The following is an 18,154-nucleotide window of genomic DNA, read 5'->3' as shown; positions in this document are numbered from 1 at the left end:
CAGCACAGTATATAAATGTTTCCTTACCAAATTACACTTCCCAAAGGCGCTTCCCTCCCCGGCAACGGCGCCAGAAAAAGTCTTGATGACCCACAAGTATAGGGGATAAATTGTAGTCCTTTCGATAAGTAAGAGTGTCGAACCCTAAGAGGAGCAGAAGGCTCTGATAAAGGTTTTCAGCACGGTAATAACTGCAAGCACTGAAAGTAGCGGTAACAAGTGATGGTGTAATGAGGTGAAACGTAGCAGGTGAAAAGTAACATGTAACAAGTAGTAGCAACAGTGCAGCAAAGTGTCCCAATCCCTTTTGTAGCAAGGGACAAGCCTGAACAAAGTCTTATAGGAGGAAAAACGCTCCCAAGGACACACGGCAATTTATGTCATGCTAGTTTCATCATGTTCATATGTATTGCGTTCGTTACTTTGATAGTTTGACATGTGGGTGGACCGGCGCTTGGGTATTGCCCTTACATGGAAAAGCATCCCTCTTATGATTAACCCCTCTCACAAGCATCCGCAACTACGAAAGAAGAATTAAGACAACGTCTAACCACAGCATTAAACTAGTGGATCCAAATCAGCCCCTTACGAAGCAATGCATAGACTGGGGTTTAAGCTTCTGTCACTCTAGCAACCCATCATCTATTTACTACTCCCAATGCCTTCCTCTAGGCCCAAATAATGGTGAAATGTTATGTAGTCGACGTTCACATAACACCACTAGAGGAAAAACAACATACAACATATCAAAATACTGAACAAATACCAAATTCACAAGACTATTATTAGCATGACTTATCCCATGTCTTCAGGAACAAAAGTAACTACTCACAAAGCATAATCATAATCATGATCAGAGGTGTAATGAGTAGCATCCAGGATCTGAACATAAACTCTTCCACCAAGTAATCCAACTAGCATCAACTACAAAGAGTAATCAACACTACTAGCAACCTTACAAGTACCAATTGGAGTCGCGAGACGGAGATTGGTTACAAGTGATGAACTAGGGTTTGGAGATGAGATGGTGCTGATGCAGATGTTGATGGAGACGAGTCCCCTCCGATGAGAGGAGTGTTGGTGATGACGATGGCGATGATTCCCCCCTCCGGGAGGGAAGTTTCCCCGGTGGGATTGTCCTGCCGGAGCTCTAGATTGTTCTGCTCAAGTTCCGCCTCATGGCGATGGACAATCCACGAAAAAGCTCCGCCCTGATTATTTTCCAGACGAAACCCTTCATATAGCAGAAGAGGGGGCCAATGGGCCACCAGGGTGCCCACAAGCCCTGTTGCCGCGGCCACCAGGCTTGTGGGCCCCTGGCAGCTCCCCCCTTGCACTTCTTTTGCCCAGTATTTTTTATATATTCCCTAAAAATTCCACGTTGAATTTCAGGGCATTTGGAGTTGCACAGAATAGAGGACTCAAACTTGCTCCTTTTCCAGTCCAGAATTCCAATTGCCGGTATTCTCCCTCTTCAAGTAAACCTTGCAAAATAAGAGAGAAAAGGCATAAGTATGGTACCACAAAGTACAATAACAGTCCATAAAGCGATAAATATGAACATGAAAGCATGATGCAAAATGGACGTATCAAGCCCGTGCTAGGGTTAGGTCTTCCTCTCCTCTCCATTTCTTGCGCCGTCGGACAGAGGAAGTGGGGAACTCGCGCCGCCGGTAGACGCACGTCTGCCGCCCCGACTCTCGTGTTCACCTCAACGGGATCTTCTCCCTCTCTGGTTGCTCCCCTCCATGCACCATCGGCTGCTCCTTCACCAACCTCATCCCGATGTGGATCTTGCACCCACGTGTTCTTCACCTCTTCTTTTATTCAAGCAGGTGAACCCCATGCTCTCCGTTTCTTCTTCTCCTTTGATTTGTGCTCTATAGTTGCTAGCTTGCTGCTGCCTGCTCATGCTAGAGGTGCTACTGCTAGCTGGTGCTACTGGCCGCCGCTTCATGTTGTTGTTGTCTACTGTTGCTAGCTGCTTGTTGCTTGTTGTTGATTGCTACTTGTTGCTTGCTGCTGCTTGCTGCTTTCTATTGCTTGTTGTTCGTGCTTGGTGCTACTTGCTGCTTGCTGCTCCTTGTTGCTTGTTGCTCCTTGCTTCTTGTCGTTGCTTGCTCCTTGTTGCTATTGCTTGCTGCTTGCTGCTAGCTGCTAATTTGCTGCTGATTTTAAGCAGGATGTCAACCACCGCAGTGACAGAGTCGGAAAGACCGATATCTTTAAAGAGGAAGTCAAATGATGTTGGATGGAATTATGGGAAGCTATGTTATGTGATAAACAAGGAGAAGGTGAAGTGTGACTTTTGTGGCCATATTAGCACCGGAGGAATTAATCATTTCAAGCTCCACATCACGGACACCACATCAAGTGTTCTTTCATGTTTAAGATCAAGTCCGGAGGCTAAAGCAATATGCTAGAGAGCTCTTGATGCTTACGAGGCAAAGAAGGTGGCGAAGAAAAAACATAAGGCAGAAGTCAGGGCTGATGTGCATGTTACAACCATAAATGAACAAGGGAGTTTAGAGAATCTGTTTGTGTTGGTAGCACATCATCTAAGCCCAACAAATTAGGACCATTGGATAAGTTTGTGCATCCTATTGATGGCAAATCAAGCAAAGATGAAGCCTTGAGATAGCTAAGTATGAACGAAGCATTATTCAAGGCGAGAAGAGCTCAATGTTCACCATATATTTCTAGATGGGTGTATTCACATGGTAATTTCAAAGTCCTTCATTACTTTACTAGATTGTGCTTCATTGCTAATTGCTAAGTCTAAATTAGTTTTGTTGTTTTGCTTGTGCATTGTAGGCATACCATTTAATGCTCTTGACAATGATGAGTTTGTCAGATGTGTGAGGCCATAGGAAAATTTGGTCCTGGATATGAGCCTCCTACTCCATATGAGCTTAGGGAGAAGTTGTTGTGTGATGAATATGCAAGGACCAAGAGTTTGTTAGATGAAGCTAAGAAGGAGAAGATAAAACTTGGATGCACCCTAATGATCAATGCATGGACAAACAAGAAGAGGAGGAGCATAATGAATTTGTGCATGCATTGTGGTGGGGGACAAGTTTTCTCAAATCAAAGGACATGTCCGATGTGTCACATACAAGTGAAGTTATCTTTCAGCTAGTGGACAACGCAATCGAGGAGGTAGGGGTGGATCATGTGATGCAAGTGGTGACGGACAATGCTTCCAATAACATGGGAGCCAAGAAAATGTTGCATTAGAAGAGGCCGAAGATCTTCTAGAGCTATTGTGCAACTCACACTATCAACTTGATGCTCCAAGGAATTGGAATCCTCAGAAGATTCAAGACAATAATTGATCAAGCAATGAACCTCACCATCTTCATCTATGCGCATCACAAGACTTTGGCATTGATGAGGGTTGCTACAAAGAGGAGAGATATCATAAGGCCGGGGGTGACTAGATTTGCATCCGCTTTTCCCAGTTTGCAAAGTTTATTAGGGAAGAAAGATGCTTTAAGTTGTATGGTGGTTGAAAGAGCTTGGGAAGAGATGAGCCATGTGAAAACAAAGAAATGCAAGGATGCAACGACAACGGTGATGGATGCTAACTTTTGGAAAGGTGTCCTCCTATGCATAAAGGTGTTTGAGCCATTGGTGAAAGTTCTTTGTTTGGTTGATGGGGATATTAAGCCCTCTTTGACTTGATTGTATGGAGAGTTGGTGAAGGCAAGGAGGGAGATGAAGGATGCATTTAACAACTTGGATATGAACTACAAAAATACTATGGCTATTGTTGACAGGAAGGTGAATGGAAGGCTTGATTCTCCATTGCACATGGCTGCATATGTGTTGAACCCATACTATAGTTATGCGGATAGCTCCATCTTTACCACTGCAAATGAAGGATTCGGGAGTGTGCTGAACAATACTTTGCACATGATCAAGATACTTGCATGTTGGTTGTCAATGATGATTTTTTTAAATATGAAAACAAAGAAGGAACTTTTGCAAAGAGGCTTGAAAAGCATGTGAGAATAAGAGCTACAACACATGTTTTACTTCCTGCCCCCTTCTTTCCCTTGCTGCTACTTCTGTTGCATTACTGTTGCTGCTTAGTTGTTGCTGCCATGCTGTTTAGTTGTTGCTGCCCTGCTGGTGTTTATTGCTGCTGCTAATTTGCTATTGTCCAAGCAGTTGGTTGGTGGAGGCTTTATGGAGGAGAAACACCAAAATTGAAAGATATGGCTATGAGAATCCTCTCTTTGACCTCTAGCTCTTCTGGTTGGGAAAGAAACTGGAGCGCCTTTGAATTGATGTATCTCATCCAAATTTGATCTCATCTCTAGTTCATTTGGCATTTCTGTTTTCTAATATGCTCATGTGATGGTTACTATGTAGATACATACCAAGAGAAGAAATAGGCTCACAACGGAACGATGCAACAATTTGTTCTTCAGAAGGTTCAATAACAGGATGTTGTCTAGGAAACAAAATCTCCTGGAGAAGAAGAAATGGGATGTGCTCCTCAGCACCGAAGCTACCGAAGCTCAAGGATTTCTATTAGAAGGAGGGGATGATCATGAAAATGTTGTTTATCTTGATGAGGAGGATGGGGATGCCCATCCAGGTACGGGGATATCATGGGATCTACTTGGTGAAGCAATAGGGGCACAAGAACAACTCCAACTTTGTAGGAGTGCAAGAGTGAGAGACCTCGAGGAGGAGTTTAAATCTGATGGTGATGATGAGACGGTGGATGACGAAGATGTTGAGTATGAGGATGATTGAGACTTTAAGAGGCATTGAGCAAGTGATCATTGCATGATGATTGTCATCATGCCATCAAGTGGTCAAGTTATCATGCATTTGCATTTGTGTTCATGCATTTATCTTTTGTTTGTTATTTGTGTGTGGTGATACTATCGTGGATCGTGGATCGTGGATCGTGGTTGTTGAACTTTTATTCGTTATGTAATATGCTTGCTTGTAAAATTGTGATATGATATGCCCATTGCATTGCTTGCTTGTGAAGCTGGGAAGGGGAGAAGGTTATGAGCCAACTAGATAATCTTCTCATTACAAGTGTACAATTTACATATACATTACAATTTACATATATGATGTTTTTCTTGATTGATGGTTGCTGCTTCTAACATCTTCATCTTGTCATCTTCTCTATGGTCTATGTAGTTGCTGCTCACTGCGCTGGAGGGAGAGGATCAAAGGACAACACACAAACATGGAGGGGCAACATATTGGAGAGAGAACAAGGTAATGCTTATAATTGTACCTCCAATGTACATTCTAGCATTATTTTTCATGATAAACTGCTATTATTTGCCCATATTCGTATAACTGTGTACAAAACGCATAATGCCACCATACTGCGCCTAATCACGCCTAAGCTAAAAAAGCGCAAGTAGGTGGTCGAACGCATAATTAACGTCCAACGCTTTTTTTAAATTTGATTATGGATAAAACTTTCCAATGCGTTAGAATTTTATGAAGGAACATAGAGGAGGGTCTGAACCATACCCTAATTCAGTGGTGGTCCGGCTATGGCACCGACGGCGGTGAAGAATCCTGATACGTCTCAAACGTATCTATAATTTTTGATGGTTTCATGTTGTTATCTTGTCAACTTTGGATGTTTTGTATACCTTTTATATCTTTTTTGGGACTAACTTATTAATTCAGTGCCAAGTGCTAGTTCCTCTTTTTTCTGTGTTTTTGACTCTTTTCAGATCTGATTTTGGAACAGAGTCCAAACGGAATAAAATCCCCGAAATAACTTTTTCTAAAACGGAAGAAGATCGGAGGACTTGAGGATCAGGGGGGCCGCGACAACCAGGCTTGTGGCCTCCCTGGCGCTCCTCCGCCCTAGCTCTTTAGCCTATAATTTCCCTAAAATCGCAGAAAAAATCAGGCCATCCACGAAAACACTTTTCCGCCGCCGCAAGCTTCCATTTCCGCGAGATCTCGTGTGGAGACCCTTCCCGGTGGCCTGCCGGAGGGGACTTTGGAGTTGGAGGGCTTCTACATCAACATCATCGCCTCTCCAATGACTCGTGAGTAGTCCACTTCAGAACTACGGGTCCGTAGTTAGTAGCTAGGTGGCTTCTTCTCTCTCTTGGATCTTCAATACAAAGTTCTCCATGATCTTCATGGAGATCTATCCGATGTAATCCTCTTTGGCGGTGTGTTTGTCGAGATCCGATGAATTGTGGATTTGTGATCAGATTATCTATGAATTATATTTGAGTCTTTGCTGATTTCTTATATGCGTGATTTGATATCCTTGTAAGTCTCTCCAATTCTTGGGTTTTGTTTGGCCAACAAGATCTACGATTCTTGCAATGGGAGAAGTGCTTGGTTTTGGGTTCATTACCGTGCGGTGACCTTTCCCAGTGATAGAAGGGGCAGCAAGGAACGCATCGTGTTCTTGACATCAAGGGTAACAAGATGGGCTTTCATCATAAATTTGAGATTGTCCATCTACATCATGTCATCTTGCTTAAGGCGTTACTCTGTTCTTTTGAACTTAATACACTAGATGCATGCTGGATAGCGGTCGACGTGTGGAGTAATAGTATTAGATGCAGAAAGTATCGGTCTACTTGTTTTGGACATGATGCCTATAGATATATAGAAAACTTCATGATGAGTGGGAACCTACTATCAAAATCAAAATCAAAAACTATGAATGCAATGCTTTGTGTGATTTGGGTGCTAGTGTTTCCACGATTCCAAAGTCTTTATGTGATATTCTTGGTTTTAATGAGATTGAAGAGTGTTCTCTTAATTTGCATCTTGCGGATTCTACTGTCAAGAAACCCATGGGAAGGATCGATGATGTTCTTATTCTTGCAAATAAGAACTATGTACCCGTGGATTTCATTGTACTTGACATAGATTGCAATCCTTCATGTCCCATTATTCTTGGTAGACCTTTCCTAAGGACTATTGGTGCTATCATCGATATGAAGGAAGGGAATATTAGATTCCAATTTCCCCTAAAGAAGGGCATGGAGCATTTTCCTAGAAATAAAATAAGATTGCCTTATGAATCTATGATGAGGGCTACTTATGATTTGAGCACCAAAGATGACTATACGTGATTCCATCACCTTATGCCTAGCTAAGGGCGTTAAACAATAGCGCTTGTTGGGAGGCAACCCAATGAATCAATCATTTTTCTTTCTGTTTTGTGTTTTCCACACTTTCATAATTCTGTTATGATTGTGTTTTTTGTGTTTCTTTTGCGTTTGTGCCAACCAAAACCGTTATGATTAGTCTTGGGGATGATCGTTTGGTCATGCTGGAAAAGACAGAAACTTTCTGCTCACGAAAAGAATTTTCATTTTTTCTGTCAGAGCTTTTGCGTTCATTCTTTTTTCTGCTGATTGCTACGAAAATTCTTCAGACTGTCGAAATTTGTCAGAATTTGTGAAGTACCAGAAGTATACGAAGTGTACAGATTGCTACAGACCGGTCTGCTGTTAACATATTCTGTTTTTGTTGAGTTGGTTGCTTATTTTGATGAAACTATGGATAGTATCGGGGGGTATTAGCCATGGAAGATTGAAAATACAGTAACAGAACATCAACATAAGTTGAATTTAAGTTTGCTACAGTACCTAAGGAAGTGGTGGTTTGCTTTCTTATACTAGTGTTATCACGAGTTTCTGTTTAAGTTTCGTGTTGTGAAGTTCTCAAGTTTTGGATGAAGTTCTTATGGACAAAAAGATAAAGAGTGGCAAGAGCTCAAGCTTGGGGATGACCAAGGCACCCCAAGTTGATTTAAGGATGCCGTAAAAGCCTAAGCTTGGGGATGCCCCGGGAAGTCATCCCCTCTTTCGTCTTCAATCCATTGGTAACGTTACTTGGGGCAATATTTTTATTCACCACATGTTATGTGTTTTTCTTGGAGCGTCTTGTATCGTTGGAGTCTTTTATTTTTGTTGTGTCACAATCTTCCTTGCTGGACACCTAGAGAGAGAGAGACATGCACTCACTGTGATTTTGTCGAGCTTCATTTATATCCTTTGGTTAGACAATTCAGCTCACATGTGCTTCACTTATATCTTTTGAGCTAGTTTATTTCGCTCTATGTGCTTCACTTTTATCTTTTAGAGCACGGAAGTGCGTGGCTTGGTAGTTGATCTATGCTATGATAGTTATCTCAACAGGGGTAGTTATCCAAAGGGATATGAAAGCTTCCACCTTCATGTGCATTGAGTAGTTGGAGAAGTTTGATTCATCTCAATTAGTTTTGAGTTGTGGTTGTGGTAATATTGAAGTTATACTAGTAAGGTGTTGTGGATCTAGAAATACTTGTGTGGAAGTTAGTGATTCTCGTAGCAGGCACGTATGGTGAACCGCTATGTGATGAAGTCTGAGCATGATTAGTCTATTGATTGTCATCCTTTCTGTGGCGGTCGGGATCGCGCGATGGTTTATACCTACCAACCCTTCCCCTAGGAGTATGCGTTGAATGCTTTGTTTCGATTACTACTAAAACTTTTGCAACAAGTATATGAGTTCATGACTAATGTTGAGTCCATGGTTTAGATGCACTTTCACCTTCCACCATCACTATCTTCTTTAGTGTCGTGCAACTTTCGCCGGTGCACAACACCCACCATATAGCCTCCCTCAAAACAGCCACCATACCTACCTACTATGGCTTTTTCAAAGCTATTTCGAGATATATTACCATACAACTACCACCATGACATGTGCCACCACTTCTACATTGCCATTTCATGATCATAAGATAGCTAGCATGATGTTTCCCTTGAAGTCTATGCCATGCTAGATCATTGTCACGGTACATTACCGAAGGCATTCCATATAGAATCATCATTGCTCTAAGTTTTGAGTTGAAAGTGTGATGATCATCATTGATGCAGGATTGTCCCATGTGAGGAAATAAAATAGGCCAAAGATGCCAACCATAAAAAAAGAGTCCAAAGATCCCACCAAGAAAAATTAGAGAAAAAGAGAGAAGGGACAATGCTACTACCTTTCCACACTTGTGCATATTAAGGACCATGATCTTAAGGATTGAGAGTCTCTCGTTTTGTCACCACCATATAGCTAGTGGGAAATTTTCATTATATAACTTGGCTTGTATATTCCAATGATAGGCTTCCTCAAAATTGCCTTAGGACTTCGTGACCAAGCAAGTTGGATGCACACCCACTAGTTTTCTTTAAGAGCTTTCACATGCTCTTAGCTCTAGTGCATCAATTATATGGCAATCCCTACTCATTCACGTTGATATCTATTGATGAGCATCTCCATAGCTCATTGATATGGCTAGTGAATGTGACCATCTTTTCCTTGTTTGTCTTGCAACCTGAACCACACTCCATTCAACTTATAGTGCTAAAACCATGGCTCACGCTCATGTATTGCGTGAGAGTTGAAAAAGTTACTTGGCCAATACCGAGGTTGTGCATGATTTAAATTCGTTGTGCAAGGATGATAGAGCATAGCCAGACAATATGATTTTGTAGGGATAACTTTATTTTGGCCTAGTTATTTTGAAAGTTCATGATTATCTTGCTAGTTTGCTTGAAGTATTATTGTCTCCACATCAATAGCAAACTATTGTTTTGAATCTAATGGATCTGAACATTCACGTCACATAAGAGGAGTTACAGAGGACATCTATGCTAGGTAGCATTAAAGCATCAAAAATTCATTCTTTATCACTTCCCTACTCGAGGACGAGCAGGAGTTAAGCTTGGGGATGCTTGATACGCCTCAAACGTATCTATAATTTTTTATGCTTTCATGCTGTTATCTTGTCAACTTTGGATGTTTTGTATACCTTTTATATCTTTTTTGGGACTAACTTATTAATTCAGTGCCAAGTGCCAGTTCGTGTTTTTTCTGTGTTTTTGACACTTTTCAGATGTGATTTTGGAACGGAGTCCAAACGGAATAAAATCCCCGAAATATTTTTTTCCAGAACGGAAGAAGATCGGAGGACTTGAGGGCCAAGGCAGGGGCCCACATGGACCCCACAAACCCTGTTGCCGCGGCCAGGGGGGCCGCGGAAATCAGGCTTGTGGCCTCCCTGGCGCTCCCCAGCCCTACCTCTTTGGCCTATAAATTCCCTAAAATCGCAGAAAATATCAGGGCATCCACGAAAACTCTTTTCCGCCGCCGCAAGCTTCCATTTTCGCGAGATCTCATCTGGAGACCCTTCCCGGTGCCCTGCCGGAGGGGACTTTGGATTTGGAGGGCTTCTACATCAACATCATGGCCTCTCCAATGACTCATGAGTAGTCGACTTCAGACCTACGGGTCCATAGTTAGTAGCTAGATGGATTCTTCTCTCTCTTGGATCTTCAATACAAAGTTCGCCATGATCTTCATGGAGATCTATCCGATGTAATCCTCTTTGGCGGTGGGTTTGTCAAGATCTGATGAATTGTGGATTTGTGATCAGATTATCTATGAATTATATTTGAGTCTGTGCTGATTTCTTATATGCATGATTGGATATCCTTGTAAGTCTCTCTGAGACTTGGGTTTTGTTTCGCCAACTAGATCTATGATTCTTGCAATGGGAGAAGTGCTTGGTTTTGGGTTCATACCGTGCGGTGACCTTTCCCAGTGACAGAAGGGGCAGCAAGGCACGCATCATGTTGTTGCCATCAAGGGTAACAAGATGGGCTTTCATCATAAATTTGAGATTGTCCATCTACATCATGTCATCTTGCTTAAGGCGTTACTCTTTCTTTTGAACTTAATACACTAGATGCATGCTGGATAGCGGTCGACGTGTGGAGTAATAGTAGTAGATGCAGAAAGTATCAGTCTACTTGTTTTGGACGTGATGCCTATAGATATAATCATTGCCATAGATAACTTCACGATTTTGCGCGGTTCTATCGATTGCTCGACAGTAATTCGTTCACCCACCGTCTACTTGCTTTCATGAGAGAAGCCACTAGTGAACACTACGGCCCCCGGGTCTATTCACAACTATCATCTCTACTTTCACTTTTACTTTGCTTTGTTTACTTGTTTCTTTCAGTTCTCACTTTGTAAACAATCTATAAGGGATTGACAACCCCTTCATAGCGTTGGGTGCAAGCGCTTTGTGTTTGTGCAGGTACTTGGGACTTGACGCGATCCTCCCACTGGATCGATACCCTTTCCTCTTCAAGGGAACACCAACGCAAGGCTCCAAGGCCGCGGGGAAATCCTTTGCATATTTGCCAAGGAAATCCCTATAGGCGTAGCCTGTAGCAGCAGGATTTCTGTCGCCGTTGCCAGGGAAGGTCTGTTGTCGCAGTAGCAAATCCATCGACGGCGGCGATTCCCAGCGGCAAAGATGCACGGGAGTCAAGGGCGATGACCAGGGGTCCACGATGCAACGTAGGGTTTGGTACGAAACGGCTTTGATGAACTAAAATGAAAGATTCCTACCACTGGATTTTATACCCTTTTGCTATCGGTGTCACCGAGATTATGAAATCGGTGTGAGCGAGTTCCACTACTGTCAGTTGACAGGGAAACTCGGTGTAACCGAGTTTGTGATTTCGGTGGTACCGAGATGAAAAAAATCCTAGATCATCTCTAGAATTCCATGGAACCGAGTTTGTGGAGTTGGGTTCACCGAGTTCATTTTCAGTGAGGTTTCGGAGGTCAGCGATTGACGATACGGAACTCCTAGTGCTTACTGACATAGAGGGATCGACAAGTGGTTGTTCAAGTTTTGTGATGAAGCATGAATAGAACTTGAGATGAGATAGCATAGATAGCTAGAGAAGGGTCCTAGGCATTCTTGTCCATCCAATTGGCAAAAGATAAATTGAAAGCCAAATAACAACAATTGGATGTCCTTGAATGAGCAAACACATGCAGACCAACATGCTCACACAATAAGAATGATAGAAAAAATATGGTGAACATGCACAAGCATCCTAGTAGCTATCAAGCATATAGGCGATGACGAAGTCATCTATATATGAGTATATTGACTTAGGAGCCAAGTAAGAATACTTGATCATAGGTCATACTCATCGTTAAGCACAAGTGGGGTTACCACTTTTACATAAGCATTAATGTGTTCATATCCTTAGGAGATGCTTATACTCAAGATTTAGAGTAAACTCCTCCTTGATATGACATCCCCCTTTAAGAGGGACAAACTAACCTCGGGTTTTGTTGTAGAAGACTTCTAGTAGGTGAAGTAGTGGTGGATTCTCAATGTTGATGAAGATCATCTTGAGTTGGGAGCAATCCTTGTTGTTTCTTACTCTTCTCACCTATATCAGTTAGTCCCAAAGAAAAAGGAACATATGCAAGAATAGCCATGGACATGAAGTGAAACACAAATTGGATGATGTCCAAAGATGCATTAATTACCTTGTCCCTCGCTTACCTTTTTGAGGGAATTTGTGACTCCTTGAACTAATGCATATGGTTGAGGTTGATTGCATATAGTTCTTTCCAAAATGAATAAGAGTCGATTTTATTGGTAGAGTCACCCCTCAAGAACTCTCTAGTTCTTCCTCTTGGGAATCCATGTCACCTTGATGGGGATCGTTCGAGTTGTGGTAACACTAGTTGAGGTAGATCTAGAAGTGTCTTTGGGAATCCACTTGACCTTGACTTGGGGTTCTTATTCATAAAGGTCAATATCATCTTGAAGCTTTCCCATGCCTTTGAGATCGTGTTGTTGAAGGTCATCTTGTGAGCTTGTTCCCTTGGGAGGAGTAGCATCATACTTCTCCTTTTGAGGAACAAACTTAGGAATGGGATATGGACCTTCTTCCCTATCATCTCCTTTGACGTTGAAGTATCCAACACCTTGTTTCTTCCGATGTCCTCCTTTCTTGCACACAATTTCCTCAAATTGCTTACTTCCGGCAAGACTCTTGAAGACACCTCTCTCAATAATCCCTTTCGATAAATCATTTTCTTGCTCAAGTGTAACTCGGCTAAGAGAATCATTAGTGGAATCAAGATAGCTACTAGCAACAATATTAAGTTTAGCTTTAGCATTGTTGTTACTATATGAAGAAACTTTCTTGCCTTTGTTACTAGTATTCTTAGGTTTAAGTTGTGGAACAAAATTAAACAAGAGTAATCGTTTGGCTATTTAAGAAGAACTCTTCTTTCAAAGATCATCATTGATTACTTTGAGGAACTCATGCTCTTGCTCCAAGTTGATCTTCTCGAAGCGTAGCTTCTCATGGGTTCTTGCAGGCTCTCTATGATCTTCTAGAGTAGTTTCATCGTATAAGTTAAGAGTGTTTAATTCTTGAGTTAGTCGTTGAATCTCTTTCTTATCGTCATCATTCGATTTCTCTTGACTATCATGATAATTATAAATTGCATTTTCATCGCAATCACTAGTTTTATCAAAGAGCAAGTCATCTTCTCCTAACAAGTCATCCTCATCACTATTAAAATCAAGATACTTGAGGTGTGATACCTTGGGGCCTTTATCCATGAAGCAGTTTCCGAACCCCTCATTTGGTGTGTCAAATAGTTCGTAGGAGTTTGAGGAAACAAGTGCAATGCCGACAACACCTTCATTTTGACTATAGTCGGAGTTGGAGTGATAGCTTCTCTTCGAGTGGTGATCAGACTCGGACCCAGAAACCCATTCAATAACATGAGTTTGATGTCTTCTTCTTGAGTTGCTCTTGGTGTATTTGTCCTTCTACGATTCCTTGCCTCTCCGTGAGTGTCTTCATTCATAACGATCTTGTCTACTCCTTCTCTCTCTGCGAGGTGACTCATCTCTTGAGCTTCATCTTCGAGGTGACTCTTCTCTTTGTTTTTAGGGAGATGAGCAATCATTGGATTAGTGTCTAGTCTTCCCACAGATGTAGCAGTTTCGGTCATAACTGGATGAACGCTTCTCATCATATCTTGAGCTCGAGATCTTCTCTTTGCCTCTACTCTTGTAGAACTTATTGAATTTTCTGACCATGAGGCTTATCTCTTCATCAGTGACAAGATTGTCCTTTGAAGTAGCAGGAGCATCACATGATGCTTTGTAAGCACCGCTTGACTTGTTGTGCAACTTATCATTGTCCTTGAGTGACATCTCATTAGCAACGATCCTACCAATGACTTTAGTTGGCTTCAGATCTTTGTAATTTGGCATCATTTTAATCAATGTGCACACTGTGTCATACTTTCCATCAAGAGCTCTAAGTATCTTCTTGATGATGAATTTGTTGGTCATCTCTTCACTTCCTAAGCCGGCAATCTCATTGGTGATGAGAGCTAGCCTAGAGTACATTTCCGCGACACCTTCACCATCCTTCATCTTAAATTGTCAAGCTGACTTTGCAGCACATCCAACTTAGATTCTCTGACAGAATCAGTACCTTCGTCCTTATCGATCAAAGTATCCCAAATCTCTTTTGCATTCTCAAAGCGGCTGATTTTGTTGAATCCTTTGGGGGAGAGACAGTTGAAGATCACGGGCTTGTGTATTAAGTTGCAACATATTCAGTTCATCAGTTGCCGCATCACGATCTGGTTCACGCCTTTCTCTGAAAAAATCACCTTGCACCCCAACATGAATAACATCCCAAACATGAGGATTAAAGCCAAGTATATGCATTTTCATCTTATGCTTCCAAATAGCAAAATTAGTGCCATCGAAATATGGACCTCTACGGTGATAGTTTCCCTCACTAGACACCATACTCTCCAAGATTGTTAAACCAATGAAATGGAGATCAAAGCTCTGATACCACTTGTAGGATCGAAAGTATGTCTAGAGGGGGTGATTAGACTACTTGACAAGATAATTTTTTGCCTTTTCCCAATTTTTGTTGAGAGACAGCTATGGTAGTTATAGCAAGTCAAGTACAGCCTACACATGCAGTTCTAAGAGTGTAGCAGCGGAAAGTAAAACATGCAACTGTAAAGTAAAGGAGTAAGGTAGGGAAATCAAACGCATGAGGTTGACACGGTGATTTTTGGCATGGTTCCGATAGGTGGTGCTATCGTACGTCCATGTTAGGGAAGACTTCATCCCACGGAGGATAACGGCTGCGAGAGTCCACGGAGGGTTCCACCCATGAATGGTCCACAAAGAAGCGGCCTTGTCTATTCCACCACCGCTTCCGCCCACGGAGGACTAGCCTTACTCATAGTAGATCTTCACGAAGTAGGCGATCTCCTTGCCCTTACAAACATCTTGGTTCAAATCCACAACACGAAGTAGGAGGCTCCCAAGAAACACCTAACCAATCTAGGAGGCACCGCCCTCCAAAAGGTAATAGATGTGGTAGATCAATGAACTCCTTGCTCTTGTGCTTCTAAAGATAGTCTCCTCAACACAAAATCACTTTCTCACAGAATATGCATGGGTAGGAGAGGTTGATTTGGTGGAAAGCAGTTTCGGGAGGCTAGAGATCAAGATTCCAATGAATTGAGTGGAATATCTTGGTCTCAACACATGAGTAGGTGGTTCTCTCTCAGAAAATGGATCTGGGTATGAAGTGTGTGTTCTGAGTGCTTCTCAAACGAATGAGAGGTGGGTGAAGGGGTATATATAGGCAGCAGCCAAAATCCAACCGTTACACACAAAGTGGCAAACTCGGTGATATCGAAGTTGAAAACTCGGTGGTACCGATTAGCACAAAGGTGTGAACTTTTGAATCTCGGTGAGACCAATATATGAAACTCGGTGGCACCGAAAAGGTGGCTAACGGTCAGATGGCCAAACTCGGTGGCACTGATACTCAAACTAAAAAATTCTGATTCTGTGTACCGAGGCACCCGAAAGTTGGTCACCCAAACTCGATAGCACCGATATGGATTCGGTTGCACCGATTTTGTGGGAATGGCTAGGGTTTCTGTCTGAGGTCAAACTCGGTGGGTCCGAAATATGAAAGTTGGTGACACCGAATTTGTGTATGTGGATTTTGACAGAATGGTTATGGGGGAAAAATGACTGAGTATTTGGTGGCCAACTTTGAGCACTTGAGCAATAAGTTCATTTTACTACCTCACTCCCTTTTAATAGTATTGGCTTCCCTATGGACTCAAATGTGATTTCTCACAACTAGAAAATGAAGAGTCTTCTAGATTGAAGCTTGAGCCAATATTGTTTCTTTCTTGCATCAAGGGGCATGTCCACATAAACCTTTAGCCAAAGCATCTTTTTAATTTTCTGAAATATACTTGAAAAACATATTAGTCCAATGATGGAAATGTTATGATCAATTATAAAAACCACCCTAGGGAGCACTTGTGCTTTCACCATTTACGATGATGATCATGCAGAGACTATTAGTTGTGATTGTTGGGGAACGTTGCATGGGAAACAAAAAAAATCCTATGTGCATTCAAGATCTATCCATGGTGATGACCATCTACGAGAGGAGATGTAGGATCAACATACCCTTGTATATCACTAAGTGGGAAGCGTTAAGAAATGCAGTTGATGTAGTCGAACGTCTTTGTGATCCAAATCGCAAGCCATCCCGCAATCCAATCATGATCTAGTGCCAGACGGACGACACCTCCTTGTTCAACACATCTATAGCTTGATGACGATCTCCACCTCCTTGATCTAGCAAGCAAGGGTGGAGAGGTAGATGAGTTCTCCGGCAACACAACGGTGTGGTGGCAGTGGTGGTGAACTGATCTGGTAGGGCTACTTCGAGCTCTACCGAACCAATCTAGATGAGGAATACGATCTAGAGAGGAGAGGGCAGCACATGGTTTTTCACGTGGTGGCTGCCCTCAAAACCTCCACTATATATAGGAGGAAGTGGTAGGTAGGGCTAGCCTTGTACCCTCCTCTAAGGAGGAGGGTTCGGCCGAAGTGGGGAAGGAGTCTACCTCCCATAAGGGAGGTGGACACCCTAGGGAGGACCCCTCCTTCATCTCCTCCACCAAATCTTGCTGCATGGGCCTCTTGTGGTCGACTGCCCAAGCCCACCAGGGGCTGGTGCGCCACCTCCTAGGCCCATGTGGCCCCTCGGGGTTGGTGGGCCCCTCCAGGTGGACCCCGGGAACCCTTTTGGCACTCATGGTATAGTACTGAAAAAACCCGAAACTATTTGGAACCCGAATACCACTTTCCTATATATATAATTCTTTACATCCTGACCATTCCCGACCTCCTCCTGATGTTCGGGGTCTAATCTGGGACTCCGAACAACCTTCGGTCACCAACACACATAACTCAATAATACTGAAATGTTACTAAACCTTAAGTGTGCAGACCCTACAGGTTTGAGAACTATGGAGACCTGACCGAGACACTCTCCAGTCAATAACTAATAGCGGGACCTGGATGCCCATATTGTTTCCTACATATTCTATGAAGATCTTTATCGGTTGAGCCTCTATGTCAAGGATTCAATTAATCCCGTATGTTGTTCCCTTTGTCCATCCGTATGTTACTTCCCGAGATTCGATCGTTGGTATCTGCATACCAAGTTCAATCTTGTTACCGACAAGTCTCTTTACTCATTCCGTAATACAAGATCCCATGAATAACTCCTTACTCTCATTGCTTGCAAGCTTCTTGTGATGTTGTATTACAGAGTGGGCCCTAGAGATACATCTCCATCATACGGAGTGACAAAACCAAGTCTCGATCCACGCCACCCCAGCAGACACCCTCGGAGATACCTGTAGAGCACCTTTATAGTCACCCAGTTACGTTTTGACATTTTATACACACAAGGCATTCTTCTGGTGTCCGGGAGTTCCATGATCTCATGGTCATAGGAACAAATAGTTGACATGCAGAAAAGCATAGCAATAAACTGACATGATCATATGCTACATTCATTGTTTGGGTCTTGCCCGTCACATCATTCTCCTAACGATGTGATCCATTTATCAAACGACAACTCATGTATATGGCTAGGAAACCTTGGCCATCTTTGATCAATGAGCTAGTACTTTAGAGGCTCGCTAGGGATAGTATGTTGTCTATGTATCCACACATGTATTTAAGTTTCCAATCAATACAATTCTAGCATGGATAATAAAAGATTATCATGAAAAAGGAAATGTAATAATAACCATTTTATTATTGCCTCTAGGGCATATTTCCAACAGTCTCCCACTTGCACTAGAGTCAATAATCTAGCTGACATCACTACGTGATTTACATTGTAATGAATCTAACACCCATATAGTTTTGGTGTTGATCATGTTT

Source organism: Hordeum vulgare, chromosome 1H (assembly GCF_904849725.1).
Source record: "Hordeum vulgare subsp. vulgare chromosome 1H, MorexV3_pseudomolecules_assembly, whole genome shotgun sequence".
Classification (NCBI taxonomy): domain Eukaryota; kingdom Viridiplantae; phylum Streptophyta; class Magnoliopsida; order Poales; family Poaceae; genus Hordeum; species Hordeum vulgare.
Note: the sequence above shows the minus strand (reverse complement) of the source record.